General features: G+C 36.2%; 1 pseudogene; it reads left to right on the top strand.

Moving 5' to 3' along the window:
- Nucleotides 1-3,090: 3,090 nt before the first annotated feature.
- On the top strand, nucleotides 3,091-6,504 carry LOC122142260 (annotated as a pseudogene).
- The last annotated feature ends 829 nt before the right edge of the window (nucleotides 6,505-7,333 follow it).

Below are 7,333 nucleotides of genomic sequence, written 5' to 3'. Positions count from 1 at the left end.
ACTGAAGTAGAGTGTAAATATTTAAGTAGACAGAAATGTGAATCAATTCATGATTCATATTTTTTATTCTTTTCACAAATAATTTTTGTTAATTCAGAATCACTTTAATTTACATTGATTTTGATTAATTAATTATTTGATTAATTATTATTATTATTATTTTATCAGAGGTGCCCAATCCTGTTATAGATCTACTTCCCTGTGAAGTTCAGCTCCAACCCTCATCAAACACAACTCTGAACCAGCTAACACCAAACTACTTCAAATTGGTTATTGCACTAAATAATTAAAAAGCAAACATATATACAAGTACATACAGACTGCTTTAAATATAACAAAGAGTGCAAATATAACAAATGTGCAATTCACTCTTATTTTGCGCTAATATGCTGGCTGACTGTATGACTGTAGTATTATAAAGAAAAAATTCTGATTATGTCAAAATATTTCTAACTATTTTCAAAATAGTTGTGTGTGTGTGATAGTGTTTGATCAGCTGCAGCATCAGTTCAGTCACTGTCACTGTTGTGTGTGTGTGATAGTGTTTGATCAGCTGCAGCATCAGTTCAGTCACTGTGACTCTGACTGACCGAGGTTTTTGTACCACTCTTTATCACTGTGTGAACATATTACCACCACTGCTGTGGTAACTCTGACAGTAATAATGTCCAGCATCTTCAGTCTGGACTCCACTGATGGTCAGAGTGAAATCACGGTCAGATCCACTGCCACTGAATCTAGATGGAGTTCCTGACTGGAGGCGGTTTACATAATAAATGAGTAGTTTAGGAGTTTCTCCAGGTTTCTGTAAGTACCAGGATAATAAGTTATAAGAACCACCGGAATAAACACATCTCTGCTGGTTTTACAGCTGATTTTGACTGTTTCTCCTGGTTGAGCTGCTGTCGTCGTTGAGGGACTCTGAGTGGCCGCTGATCTGTCCTCTACACTCTGAAACACACAACAAGAAGAAAATCAACTCAAATATACTTGAAGAAATGAATTGATATCAAACTTGTGCTCCAGGAAAGGCCAGAGCAAGCGCTGTGAGAGAGAGTCCAGATGAAGATGATGATGAAGGTCATCATGTTGATGAAGATTGTTTGTGTGTGTCAGTGATTAAGTGTTAAACTCCACAGCACTATAAACACTCTCAGAGCACTGAAGCATCTGATCAATATGCAAACACACTCCACATCATTTTACCTGAAGACAGGGAGAGATAATACAATTTTTTACATTTTATTTCTTCAATATCTTTTTGCTAACACATTTTTATTTTCCGTTTTTCAGAAACAGGCATTTATAATGTTCTTCATGTTATTTAGGGTCAAACTTCTCCCCTCAAACACTGTTTAATGTTTCATTTAGACTTTGATGCTGAGAGCATTTAATACTTGTTGTGCAGATTTTATATCATCCATGATAGTGTATAACAGGTCAAAGTTCATCTAATAGGTAAATGACGATCTAAATCTGGTTAAAGATTCTTCTAATATAGAGCAGGTAAATCGAATTAAAGCAAGAGTTTAAAAATCATGTGTGTACTGAAAATCCCCTGATGAATACAATTTGGGACTGATTATGAAACAAATGATTCAAGCCTTTATGTAACAACAGTTTTATTATTATTTTTTGAAGATTAATGTTTTGTGCCATTTTTACATTAGATCCATCTCTGCTGCTGGGGTCTGATATCCAGTGTGTGTGTGTGTCGTGGAGTTTGTGTTTATTTGAGTGTGGCTGACGAGGTTTTTGTGCACGGACGCTTACACTAGAACAAATGAAGCACTGTGGTACAATTTTGGTGGAGGAACTAAACTGGCGGACGGTAGAATCTCTTCAATTGTATCATAAGGTGTGCTTGATAGTCTATTTTTAATTTACTTAATTTATTATGCAAACATTTAGCAAAAAGTTATTATAAATTACTGAAATTAAGAATAATCAAGTTAGAAAAGGTTTACTCAGCAATTGCAAATATTTCATGATTAATTTAATTGATTCATAGCTATTTTTTTTCTGTTATTTTACAACTTTTATGTATTAACATTCGAAAGTGATATTTCATTACTTTTTTTTTTCTTCATTTAAATTCATATTACGCATCTTTTCAATTTTTCATGAAATTAACTTCTACATCTTGCTATTGCTAAGCTAACAGTAAACTGCTTTTTAACTCATTGATTGAAATAGTTATTATATATTTTAATTATTTTGTAATATAATTATGTTCATAATTCTTATTAAAGTTATCAAACAAGAGTTTTTGAAATGCAAGTAGAAGCAAAAAAGTTTGATAATACAAAACAAAAATAAAATCTAATTTTGTGAAGGCATCAATCATCCAGACAAAATTAATTTATAAATTGAAATGTAACAAATGTACATTTCCATATAATACTATATGATCGTGAGTTTCTGATATTATCTTTCAAAGCTACAATTCAAACTTAAATTTATAATATATATATTTATTCTAAAATATAATCATAGAATTTGTATGTATATTTGTTTTGAAATTCAGTTTGACAATAATTTAATTACTTTAAGAAAAGAGCCCTTAATGTTGCAATTTTTCACAGTATATTATATCTGCTTCCAGAAACTATATTTACATAAGATGTACATATACATTCAGTAATGTTAAACATTTATTTAAAAGGGATTTAATGTAGGATAGTGTCTATGTGGCATCTGAATGAAAAAGCATGAGGTGAAATTACAGTAACAATGAAATGATTGCAGTTCGAAACTATGATCTACAGTCAGAGTAAGAGAGCTGAGTGTGATGGTTGCTTGTGTTTGTGTGTTTCAGCTGGTCCCGCAGTGGAAGCCCTCCGTGTTCCCTTGTGCTGCCTCCCCCTCTCTGCAGGCAGATCTCTGGAGACTCAGCCGCACTGCCTGCCTGCTCAGCTCTACTTCCAAGGAAGCACAGGTGAGCTGGATTGGACGGCTCAGAGGTCACCGAGGGGGTTCAGACCAGCGCAGAGAGCGCGATGGACGACGCTACACGCAGCAGCGGCCCTGAGCCCCCCAGCAAAGCACGCTTTGGGAAGACACACAGCGCCTTCATCTGCAGAGTAACACATGACGGAGTTGATCACGGTGACCTCGCTCCTCGCCAAGAGCCCGAAAGATGTTTTCTCCAGTGAAGAGCAGCAGGATTCACAGCAGTCCTCGATTTACAGCTCAATACCTGGGCAGTCTCTTCAATGTGCTGCCATTGCTGTTCATTCAATAAAGCTTCTGAACGCCTTACTTCTTGTGTGTTCACCGCATCATTGATCAGTGTCCTTCTCACCAAAAGTTTCAGCTGCTGTTGATGGATTGTAATAGCGAGAACAGCTGTGCTTAGCAGTAAATGCGGAACTGAAGCTCTTTGGGGTTTGAACACATGGTCTCTGGAGATCGAGCTGCTCTTATTCTGAGACTTATCAGAATCACTACAAAGCTGTCAATGCAAATCTGATTTTTCAGTTTCAAACTCACAGTTTCACTGTTGAATTGGTTCCAACGCTCTCTGAACTTCGCGGATCGAGTTTCTACACTTCTGCAACTGAAATGTGATTCATGAGTAATAAATTCATCATCAGCTTGAGATGAAGGAGCTACCCGAGAAACTGCTCATACATATCTATGTTAAGCTGGTGATTCACAATGACTTTGCATTATATTAACTACATCAACTACACCTGCTTTCCCTGATTCTGGAGCAGATACCAACATCTGTCTCAGGACAAATCACAGTCTAATAGAGCTGATTTGAAACCTAACCTGCCCTGAGCTCATGTGTAGCTCCCTGTGTTTGGTCTCTGTGTGTCAGTAGTGAGTGATAGTGTTTGATCAGCTGTAGCATCAGTTCAGTCACTGTGACTCCTGACTGACCGAGGCAGGTTCTTTTAACACTCTTTATCACTGTGTGAACACCCAGCTACTAGCTCGATAGAGTGAGTACTCTGACAGTAATAATGTGTGTTCAGCATCTTCTGGGCCCAATCCACTGATGGCCAGAGCTTAACCCGTCCCAGATCCACTGCCACTGAATTCCAGATGGAGTTCCTGGACTGGAGGAGGACATTTGCTTTATAAAATCAGGAGTTTAGGTGTAAGGTTTCTCCAGGCTTCATGTAAGTACCAGGACACATGAGATGGATGCAGAACTAAAGGTTTACTGAGTTTGGCGCCCATCAACATTTTCTCCTGGTGTGACAGTGCTTTCTGAAGGACTCTGAGTGACTGTGATCTGAGCTTCTACACCCTGAAAACAACAAAACATTTATTAGTCCATATAAAAATATATTATTTTGACATATAATAAAATTAATTAATATTATTTCAAATATACACTATCTACCTTGTAGTATAAAGCAGTATATAAAAGAGTCCAGGTGATGATGATGAAGGTCATGTTGATGAAGCAAGATTGTTGTGTGTGTGCTGCGATGAAGTGTTAAACTCACAGCACTATAAACACTCTCAGAGCACTGGAGCATCTGATCATGCAAACAACACACTCCTACATCATTTACCTGAAGACAGTCACTCAGTCTCCAAATATAGGTCAGGACAAAAAACAATTCCTTGAAAACGAAAAAAAAACAGCCAATCTTCTATTAGCCAAAAACTATTAAAAACTGTATCATTCAGATTTGACCTCTGGAAAACATCTTTCAAAGACTAACTTTAGTATATTAACATTACTCTTTCCCTGTGAGACTCTTGAGAATATTTGTTAGTTGGATTGACACGTTAACCCAAATTTTATGTCAAATCCATGGATGTTCTGCAGGTTTTTACAGACATGAGGATCATCACACGTGTCTCTGTCAATCACTGAATCAACTGGAGTTTTGGATTGTGAAAGTCACGCCACACTTTCTTGATTATAAAAACGATAATTTTTTCTACTAAATTGAGGTTCATGTTTTAGGTAATCACACACAGACTTCATATAAAGCAGATGAAGTAAAATGCAGGTGATGTCTGCTGTGAGTGATGATGTTTGCTTGAGACTCAGTTGATGTGTGTGTTTGTTCAGTTAGTGAAGCCGCTCAGGAGGTTTTTTTGTTCAGCTGCTCTATTAGTTTGTATCACTGTGGGTCACTTCGGCAGCTGCACCAAACTGATGTTGGCAGTAAGTCAATCATCATTTAATATTATTAATACAACAACTGACTGTTAAACACTTTGCTGCCTCTTATAGAAAGGATGGATGCTTTTATGTATTTTATATATTTATAAATGTATTTTTTATTTTTAGTTCACATTGAATATTTCAGCAGTCACTTGTAAAGATGGTTTTGTGATTGTCATGGCATTTTTATTTCATCCAGTGAACTAATCATTTCTGTTAACTTGATATTTATTGATAATTAAATTTTAAAATGCACTGAAATAAAATTTACATCAAGGTTGCTGTCATTTTTGATTTTACTAAGTGATGATTAAAAAATACTCAATAAGATAATTAAAAAGTAAATAACTTAAATTCTTGATTAGTGTGTTGATTTTTTAAGTAGGCTGCATACTTCAAGCTTGGAAATTGCTTAACTTGTATGTAAGCTTTTTTTTGTTAACGATATATTTGAATGTTATTTTTGAAGTTATAGTACACATCCCAGACATTTTGTTTTTATTTCTCTTTTCTATTTTAAAGCACAGTTTTGTAGCCACATTTTCTCTATATAAGTATGCTGTCATCATCAAAAAATTGTAAATTTGAATTTCGTATATTCATTTTTTTTTACATCTGATCTTTCATGCTTTTAATCAAAGTAACATTAAATTTGATAATAAAGGGATTATAGTACACATCCTGTGACATTTTTGTTTTATTTTCTATTTTTAAAGCACAGTTTTGTACACATTTTCTCATGCTGTCATCAAAAATTGTAATGAATTTCTGCAGGTCTATTTTTTTTTTACATCTGATCTTTCATGCTTTTAATCAAAGTAACATTAAATTTGATAATGAAAATTACTCATCAATATATTTCACAAAACAACATACGTTGCTTTGCTGATCACAGGCTTTGTAAAAATTAATTCAGGTGACTTATAGTTTAATGTTGCTAAAAATTACTAATACAATGTATTAATTGTTAATATATCATATATTATTCTGAATCTGAAAGGAGAGAAATGCTTTCTTCTTGACTGAGTTGACTGTTGTGTGTTTGTCAGAGCGTCACTGTCCTAAGTGAGCGTCCTGCGCCTCCAGTGCAGAGATCTCCTCAAAGAAGACAGCGACACTGGTGTGTGAGGCCAGCGAGGGCTTCCCGGTCAGACTGGAGCCTGAGCTGGAAGGTGGACGGAGAGCAGCAGGTCTCAGGAGAGCAGCGCTGGGCTCCTGGAGAAGGACGGTCTGTACAGCTGGAGCAGCAGCCTGACTCCCTCTCTGAGCAGGAGTGGATGGAGAGCGCCTCAGTGAGCTGTGAGGCCACACGGAGCGGCCAGCCTGCGCTCACTGGACACGCGTGGAGACAGCAGTGTTCAGAGTAGGATCTGCTGCTCTTTCTCACCATGTCTCACATGGAGACTAACAGAACATGAGCGACTCCTTCATTCTCCACATCCAGCTTCAGTCGCTCGCATCTGCATCTGCTCTGCTTTGTGTGTTTACCATTTTAATCCTGTATGTGTGATTTTATTATTAAATTCAGTCGTTAAATTAAATATAATTGTTGACTTTGTGTCCCTTTTTGTCATTCTTGCTTTAAGGTCTTTCATTAAATCAGGGGTTTGTGCCTCACGTATTAGCAGCTATAACAAAACTTAAGTCAGTGGACCATGAAAACACCTGCATATACAGTACATGATGGAAACAACATCTTTCTCTATTCTCAGAGGAACACAACCACGAATGCAAATATGAGTTTAACATTCAGTTTCACAGTTTGAGCCATTATTCTGTGAAATAAGTTTGACTGCATAGAGAGAGAGAAAAGATTGCCATCTAAAAATTTATAAAAATGTGTAAAAACTCAAACCAAAAAGAGCTCTGCAAAAGGTCCTGTGTATAATAATTATACATTCTATAAGTCTTTGTGAAATAAAAGCAGAATTAAAACAACAAGTTAAGCAAGTTCATATAAAAGGAAATAAAGACATATATATTTGAGAAAATGAAGATTGGTAAAATGTGCTGTGTCTCCCTCTCTGTGGTCAGAACCGATTTTAGTTTCTCTGCGCTTAAACAAGGTGCTTTCCAACCTTCAAGACTGACAATAGCGCGAACCAATAGTATTTAAGTGGTTACATGCCAAAAGGACATTTTCATTGGTTGGACCTACTGAATGAATGACGCCCTTTATTACTGACGAGTCAGTTT

The sequence above is a fragment of the Cyprinus carpio genome, chromosome B24 (genome assembly GCF_018340385.1).
Source record: "Cyprinus carpio isolate SPL01 chromosome B24, ASM1834038v1, whole genome shotgun sequence".
NCBI lineage: Eukaryota > Metazoa > Chordata > Actinopteri > Cypriniformes > Cyprinidae > Cyprinus > Cyprinus carpio.
This window is presented reverse-complemented; position numbering and strand designations above follow the sequence as displayed.